General features: G+C 39.8%; 1 long non-coding RNA gene across 1 annotated transcript in view; it reads right to left on the bottom strand.

Moving 5' to 3' along the window:
* LOC110263949 overlaps nt 1-1,644 on the bottom strand; it is a 24,298-nt gene extending 22,654 nt beyond the window's left edge. The window contains exon 1 of the long non-coding RNA XR_002349676.1: nt 1,634-1,644. This is a non-coding gene — a long non-coding RNA (uncharacterized LOC110263949). The remainder of the gene's footprint in view (nt 1-1,633) is intronic.

The raw sequence follows: 9,212 nt of genomic DNA, 5'->3' as shown, positions 1-9,212 counted from the left end.
CATCAATTACTTACTCGTGTAAACCCTAGTGACTAGTTTATTATAAATAGGACCTCTTACTATTGTATTAGGCGTCTTTTGGACCATCTTTGGATCTTTGGATTACCTTATGATCCTTTGATCACATTTTGGGGGCTGGCCATCTCGGCCATTCCTGGACCTTTACTTATGTATTTTCATACGGTAGAGTTTCTACACTCCATAGATTAAGGTGTGGAGCTCTGCTGTTCCTCAAAGATTAATGCAAGTACTACTGTTTTCTATTCAATTCTTCTTATTTCTATTCTAAGATATCCATTCGCACCCAAGAACGTGATGAAGGTGATGATTATGTGTGACGCTCATCATCCTTCTCCTTTATGAACGCGTGCCTGACAAACACTTCCGTTCTACATGAAATAAGCTAGAAGGAATATCTCTTAGATTTCCTAACCGGAATCTTCGTGGTGTAAGCTAGAATGATGGCGGCATTCAAGAGAATCTGGAAGGTCTAAACCTTGTCTGTGGTATTCTGAGTAGGATTCAATGATTGAATGACTGTGACGAGCTTCAAACTCGCGAGTGTTGGGCGTTAGTGACAGACGCAAAAGGATGGTGAATCCTATTCCAGCATGATCGAGAACCGACAGATGAATAGCCGTGCCGTGACAGGGTGCGTGAGCATATTATTCACTGAGAGGAGGGGATGTGGCCACTGACAACGGTGATGCCCTTGCATACAGCCAGCCATGGAAAGGAGTAAGACCGATTGGATGAAGATAGCAGGAAAGCAGAGGTTCAGAGGAACGAAAAGCATCTCCATTCGCTTATCTGAAATTCCTACCAATGATTTACATAAGTATCTCTATCCCTATTTTACTATATAATATTCGAAAATACCATTATCACTTTATATCTGCCTGACTGAGATTTACAAGGTGACCATAGCTTACTTCATACCAACAATCTCCGTGGGATTCGACCCTTACTCACGTAAGGTATTACTTGGACGACCCAGTGCACTTGCTGGTTAGTTGTATCGAAGTTGTGACAATTATGAATTAAGATCAAAGCACCAAGCTTTGGAGCCATTACCAGGGATTGTTCGAGCCTGGACATCACAATTTCGTGCACCAGAGACATATGGAAGGACAAGAGCAAATATTGAACTGGATGAGCCAACAAGAAGAATGGAAGAAACAACAAATGGAGCAGCAACAGGAACAATACTCCCAGCTCACTCAAACCATCCACCAAGTTACCGAGAGACAAGAACGTCAAGATAAGCATTTGCAGGAACTCAATCAGCGACAACTAGCCCAGATGAAAGCATTCAATGAGTTCACTGTACTTAATGAAGGACGACAACTACATCGGGAGGAGTTCAACGTCAACACTCAAGCTATGTATGGGGGAGAGACTTGAGGGAGTAAGTCCTTAGGGGTGTCTCAACACCTAGCACCTTGGATCAACTGGTTCGGGAGTGTTGGCTGAAAGCTTATCTTAAAGAGTTGCCCCCTTACAGAACACTTAGCCTGAAGAACACCAATAAGCCCTGAAATGAAAGGATCAATGAATAAAAGTCTCATGGGATGTAAGCAAAGTGAGTATTGTAGGGCATGATAAAGGTCTGAAAACCAGTGAAGGAATGAACCTAAGTTGCTATGCATGAAACCACCATAAAATCAGTGACATGACTTCCACAAGAATGACTCATTTCTCTTGGCATTTCATTCATCATTCTCTTGTTCCAGTACTTGCTTAGGGACAAGCAAGCTTTAAGTTTGGTATTGTGATGCCAGGGCATTTTGGCAAGTTTTACTGACCTTTTCTTTACTGTTTTTAGGATAGTTTCATGCATTTTCTTAGGAAATAAGCTAGTTTTGGGTAGATATTCACTTACACCTTGATTCAAGTATACATTATGCATTTTACATGATTTCATGAGGATTTTGCATGAGTTTAGTGACAAATTATATTCTGCATTACCCATGACATGGACTAGAACTTTGATGCACTCTATTGCTTGATTTCAGGACCAAAGGAAGCAAAGAATGGGAGGTAACTTGCAAAGTTAATGAGAAAAGTGACTGCCAATGACGCTCTCGAAGCCATCATTACCCACGTTAAGAGTCACGTTAACTAAGTTAACGTGAACTCTAATGTGAAGAAGGGAATTTGAGCCAACGTTAGTGAAACTTAACATTATCACTAACGTTGGCCAATGCTCACAAGTGGCCACGTTAGAGTCCACGTTAACTTAGTTAACGTGGAGGCTAACGTGAGAGAAGAAGGTGATGGCCAACGTTAGTGACACTCAACATTGTCACTAACGTTGGAAGGAGCCACACAAGCCACTATGAGCCACGTTAACTCCCACGTTAACTTAGTTAACGTGGAAGCTAACGTGGATGAGAAATGATGAGCCAACCTTAGTGACACTCAACATTGTCACTAACGTTGGGGATGGCTAAGCATGGCCACGTTATAAGCCACGTTAACCCAGTTAACATGGATTCTAACGTGAGACATGGGGGCACATTGGAACGTTAGTGACAATGTTGAATGTCACTAACGTTCTCGAAGGATGGCAAGCCCACGTTAAAGAGCCACATTAACTAAGTTAACGTGGCCTCTAACGTAGGAGCAATGGGGGCTTTTCAACGTTATTGGGAAAGTTAAGTCCCAATAACGTGTGCGAAGGACCTAGAGGCAACGTTAGTGGCAACGTTTGTGCCACTAACGTTGAGGTTAACGTGGCTTTTACTTAGGAACGTTAGTGAGAAAGTTGATTGTCACTAATGTTCTCGAACTCATATTTTCACTAAACGTTAACAACCCTAACGTCTTGAGCTAAAATCTCTGCCCACTTTACACTTTCTCTCTGCAAGTAAAGCCAAGCGCAAATGAAGAAGAGAACTGCTTCAAACTCAAGATCCAAAGGCCCAAAACTTGAAGAGCCAACTAGAAGATGAGAAGAGTAGTATATATAGGAGTAGCTTTGAATTATTTGAGGAGTTCTGGGAGTGGAAAAATAGCATAGAACTACTTCCTGTATTTTACTTTCTCTGCTCTTCTAGTTTTCATCATGTATTCTCCATCTTTGTTTTCATTTTCCAGAGCTATGAACAACTAAACCCCTTTCATTGAGTTAGGGAGCTCTGTTGTAATTTGATGGATTAATACTAGTTTTCATTATTCTTCTTCTATCTTTTCTCTTGATTTTACTTGAAAGCTTTCGATCTTCATCCAATTGGGTAGTTATCTTGGAAAAGAAACTATTCATACTTGGATCTCTTCTGAACCTTGGAAGAGGAATGAAGAGATCAAGCTAGAAATGCTTTCTCATGCTAGACCAAATTGGGTTTGGATGGATATGTAACTATAATCCTCTCAATGCTTGATTTGGGAAATGCATGTGGTATAATCAGTGACCATACTTCATCTCTTCTCATGAGAAATTGACCAAGGAATTGGCTATTGATCAATATTTGAGAGATTGAATTACAAGAAATTGAAATTCAATCACTTAAGATTGCCAAGGAGATCAATGAGTGCATTGATTGAGGAAGAGATGTAAATGAGATTGATCCGGAGAATGCAACATCTCCTAAGCCCAATGAACTCCCCATTTCTGATCTTACCCATTCTCTTTAATTTCTGTCATTTACATTTATGAGCAATTCCCCCATTCCCATTTAAGATTCTGCAGTTTACTTTCTGCCATTTACTTTCCCACCATTTAATTTTCTGCAATTCTCAAATCAATTTCTGATTCGCTCAACTAGAACATTCCTCTAATTAAAGTTGCTTGATCAATCAATCCTTGTGGGATTCGACTTCACTCTATTGTGAGTTTTTACTTGACGATAAATTCGGTACACTTGCCGAAGGAAATTTGTTATGAGACAAGTTTTCCGTGCATCAACCTCCATGGGAATCGAGAACTGTAAAGGATTCCGCTGAGAAGTTCGAAATTGATGCCAAGGAGGATAGTGCACAACCTCCGATGCATATACCTTGTGAGAAATTGGACAGAACAGATCAAGAAATTGATTCCATAGGCAGTGATGATCATGAATCAAGCTCTCCTAGTCATGAACTTACATCTGCAACTGAACTCCTTGAGCCTGAAGAACCTCATCCAAGTGAATACGAAGATGACGTCGAGGTAGATTTCTCTCAACCTCCAGCTTATGACTTGAGTGACGAGGAAGACATAGAAGACTTTGATCAGGACACAGTTGCTGTTGAAAAATTTTACAAAAAAGTGGAGGAATTCACAGAAGAATACAAGGGAGTAGAGCTTACAGAACCACTGGAAACACCTATCCCAAGGCCATTACCACCTAATACAAGCTTCAAGTGGGTACAATCCTTAACCTTTATCTTTATTTTTCCACTTGAATATGGTTTGCTTGAAATAGATGGCCAGCTTAGAGCTCTCTGCGGCTTTAAGAGTAAGAGGGAAATGGCTCGTGCTCAGAGCTGATGTGCAAGATTCAATAAGGTTCCACGCTTCAATTTGAAGTGCACGGATTGGTACCAAGTTCAATTAAATGGGTCTCGGAAGACGTTTGGTCATTTTGGAGAGAATACAATTTCTAAACCGCTCGGATGGAAGAATATAGATCAAGACGAAGGCGGATTTAAAAACAAAGTTTGGAATCCTGGAAAATATTCTGACATTCGTCACCCTGGGAGCCTGAGAATCTGTTTGAAGCTGCTCAAAAGCTTCACATGCCTAGTTTGGGACCCCAGAGGCTGTTGGCATTCCAAACATTGGTGGAGATTTCTGGATGAATTTAAGCATAAGCCACCATAACAGGAAGCTCATCAAATGTCCAACTTAAGGACTTTAACTAAAAGTGCTAGGTGGGAGACAACCCACCATGGTATGGTCGTTTCTTTTTCAATTTTATTTCGTGTTGTTTGTTTTTTTATTACATTATTTTTATTGAACCTGGATATTATTCATAGCATCTACATTAGCATTGCATACTGCATAATTGCATATAAAAAAAATGCACGCGACGCGTAAGCATCGCTGACGCGTCCGCGTCACAAAGTGCATTAGGAAGAAAAGGAAAGTGAACAGAAAGTCACGCGAAAGCGTGGCTGGAGGCGTGCCTTTGGCACGAATTGTTCCACGCGAGCGTGTCGCTAACGCGTTTGCGTCAGTTGCGAAAAATACCTCCCACGCGTCCGCGTCACTCACGCGAACGCGTGATCTGGAAATCGGTGTAAAAATCCAACGCCCAGAAATCTGGGCTGGAATCGTGTAGCTAGTGTGCGTTTAGCACAAAAGGGCCAACGCGTTCGCATCGCTGACGCGAACGCGTCACTTGCAAAACACTCATCCCACGCGAAAGCGTGAGTGATGCGTCTGCGTCGCATGGATATTATGGCCCCCTAAATGAAGACAGAGAGTTGCGCTGAAACGACGCTGGAAGTGTGCGTCTAGCACAAATTTCAGCAACGCGGTCGCGTGCCTTACGCGACTGCGTCATTTATCTTTTTCCCATTCCACGCGATCATGTCAATCACGCGACCGCGTCAATCCCATTTCACCCTAGCCACGCGATCGTGTGCCCCACACGTTCACGTGGATTTGAATCCACTAACCCCAAGTGACGTGAACCCTAACCCCATCGCGCCCCCATACCCCCCCTTCTCCTCCCCTTCTCTGCAACTCCCTCCTCTGCAGCCATCACCACCGCCGACCACCATTTATCATTTGGTGCATCGACTCTTCGCCCGCCTGGATCGTATGGAGCGTCGCAACAAGCGGCGCTATGAGCACCTTAAGTTGATGATCCGATCCAGTAGCGACATCCCCTCCGAGCCTGACACCCTTTTTGATACATCTGAGGCGGAGGCGAGCGATCATGAGGAGGAGACACATGCCCAGGCTGAGCAGGCAGGACCAGAGCAGGCTGCGCCACAACAAGAGGAGCCACACCAGATTCAGCCTGCAGACCCAGAGATTCCTCTACAGTCAGCACCTCCACTGCAGCAGACAGACCCTCCTACACTTATCCAGTCTGCAGATCTTCCGGCCACCACAGAGACTCCAGCAGCCCACCCTTCCGGTGATGACACCCCTTCACACCTAGCTTGAGTGAGCATCGAGGACGATGCTATATTTTAAGTGTGGGGAGGTCGCCATCCCTGGCGTACCTTTTTGGTGAACCACTACAGACTCCTTTTTATCTTATTTTGTTTATTTTTCTGTATTTTTATTTTTATTTTTATTTTTCAGTATTTATACATTGTTTTTTTGCTATATTTTTACTTTATTTCTGCATTTTGCACTTTAGTTTATATCTTAGACATTTAGTTTAGTTTGCAATTCTAAACTTATTAGTTATAGAATATGTGGATTAATTAGTATAGTTTACCCCCTTAGCATATAATAGTTTGATTTAATTGAAAATAAAAAGGAGTAAACTAGAAACTTTAGTAAATTAAAACAAGTCACACACCTTGTATATATAGCATTACATGTTAGTTAGTTAACAACATTTCATCAAGGAGAAACACTAAGATTTTAAGGGCCACCCTAAGATTTACAATGAGAATAATGGGAACTTTTGATTCCTACTTGCATGACATGTATAACTGATATATGATTTTTGAGCTAGAGAACACACAGCCTATGCGTTTTGAGTTTAATTGTATGGTTACATTCAAACCATAGATTTTATTCCTGTGTGTTTTGCCCTTCTTTTTCATTCTGATGTTCTTTATTTTGTTTTAATCTATATGTCCAATATAGAATATAGATACATACCAAGAGATGATTGAGGCCATCATTTAACTTTTTCCTCACTTATCCCAAATTAGCCTACCTTTTACATCATCCTTGTTAGCCCCCTTGAGCTTTTTAATCCCCTCTTGTTCTATAAATCACATTACTAACCTTAAGCAGAAAAACAAAATAAAAATCCCAAGTTGAATCCTTGATTAGCTTAAGATAGATATTGTGTACAATTTAAGAGTAGGGAATTTTATGGGAACATGGGATGATAGAAACAAGGTAGGAATTTAAAAAGAATAAGTTGTTTTAAAAACAAAATTTTGGAAGCATGCCAAAATTAAATCTAATGCATGAGTCTGCAATACAAAGTGGGAAAATTTGGGTAAATAGGTTAAGAAACTTTAATTTATATGAAATATGTATGTTAGGTGAGATCTTAGACTAATCAAAGATTCACCTATTAACTCACTTAGCCTTATACATATACCCTTACCTTTACCTTGGCCTCATTACAACCTTGAAAAAGATCTCATGATTTTTGTAGGTCTGTATTCCATATTTGTTGATTGGTTAGATGAAGAACAAAGTTATAGAAAGTAAGGATAGAAAAAGAATAGAGTGATTAACCCAATAAACACTGAGTGACTAGAGAGTAAACACAAAATCCAGTGATGGTTCAATAGCTCATCACCATATATCTCTGCTTAATTGTTAAGTGTCTTGCAAGTTTGTGAAATATTTTTACCCATCTCAATTGTAAAAGTGCTTTAACATTATCTAAGGTTTGGCTATGCATATATGATTCCTTGAGGATATGAATTAATTTAACTACATGTAAGTTTTATATACAAGTGAATAATAACTAGAATTGCATGATTCATTTAGGTAGTTTGCATTTAGAATAGATTGCATTGCATGAATTCCACCACTTTACCTTACTCTTTATCTTGGATTTAGCATGAGGACATGCTATATTTTAAGTGTGGGGAGGTTGATAAACCCATATTTTATGATATATTTTGTGCACAATTTAAGTGATTTATTCAATCCTTCACCCACTTATTCATGTGAAATTGCATGGTTTTACTTTTCCCTTCCTTATTATGTGATATATGTGAAAAACATGTTTCCTATACTTTAAAAATATTTATTTTAATTACCTTTTATTACCATTCGATGCCGTGATTTGTGTGTTAAGTATTTTCAGATCTCCTAAGGTAGGAATGATTTAAAGGATGGAAAGGAAACATACAAAAATGGAAGAAAAGCACAAAATGGAGTTTTTGAAGAAACTGGCAGCGACGCGAACGCATGGACAACGCGGCCGCATGCCTAGCGCGAAAAGGCAGTGACGCGAACGCGTGACTGACGCGGACGCGTGCCTTGAGCAGAACACAAATGACGCGTACGCGTGACCGAAGTGAACGCGTGATAAGGAAAACTCCAGATGACGCGACCGCGTGACCCACGCGGACGCGTGACAGACGCCACGCACTAGAAACTGCAGAAAACGCTCCCAGTGATTTCTGAAACCCTTTTTGGCCCAGATCCAAGTCCAGAAAGCACAAATTAGAGGTTATAAAGTGGGAGAATGAATCCATTCATAGAAGGTCCATTATTATTCACTTTTCATAGTTTAGATGTAGTTTTTAGAGAGAGAGGTTCTCTCCTCTCTCTTAGGTTTTAGGATTAGGATTCCTCTTAAAGGATTTAGGATTTCAACTCTTAATCAGGTTCAATATTCCTTTTTACTTTATATTTTTCTTTTACTTTCAGATACTTTAATGCTCTCATTTAATTACTTATGTTGCCAAATTGGCTTATGAACTCTTTATATTTTTGGATTAATTTCCTTTTATTAAATGCAATTGAGGTATTTCAGATTTATGATTCTTATTTAGCTTTTTTATATTCTTGGATTTAATTGATTAACTGGAGGCTCTTGAGTTATTAAACTTATCGTGATTGTTAATTAATTCCTCTAATTGACTGGAATTCCACTAACTCTAGTCTTTCCTTAGGAGTTAGCTAGGACTTGGGAATCTAACTAATTAGTCCACTTGACTTTTCCTTGCTTTTGGAAAGGTTAACTAAGTGGGGTTAAACTCAATTCTCATAAGAGTAAATAGGATAGGACTTCCAAATTTTCATACCTTGCCAAGAGTTTTATTAGATATTAATTTATTAATTCCTGCAATTTATTTTTCTTGTTCAAACCTTTCAAAACCCAAAAACATTGTTTTCCATAACTAATAATAAGAACACCTCCCTGCAATTCCTTGAGAAGACGACCCGAGGTTTGAATACTTCGGTTTATAAATTTTATTGGGTTTGTTACTTGTGACAACCAAAATGTTTGTAAGAAAGGATGATTGCTTGGTTTAGAAACTATACTTGCAACGAGAATTTATTCTGAATTCTAAACCGTCAAGCATCCGTTCTTCACTCGCTTAGCCAAGATCCACGTGCCTGA

Source organism: Arachis ipaensis, chromosome B06, assembly GCF_000816755.2.
Source record: "Arachis ipaensis cultivar K30076 chromosome B06, Araip1.1, whole genome shotgun sequence".
In the NCBI taxonomy this organism is placed as follows: Eukaryota; Viridiplantae; Streptophyta; class Magnoliopsida; order Fabales; family Fabaceae; genus Arachis; species Arachis ipaensis.
The sequence above is the reverse complement of the archived record's forward strand: the minus strand, read 5'-3'. Positions and strand labels throughout refer to the sequence as shown.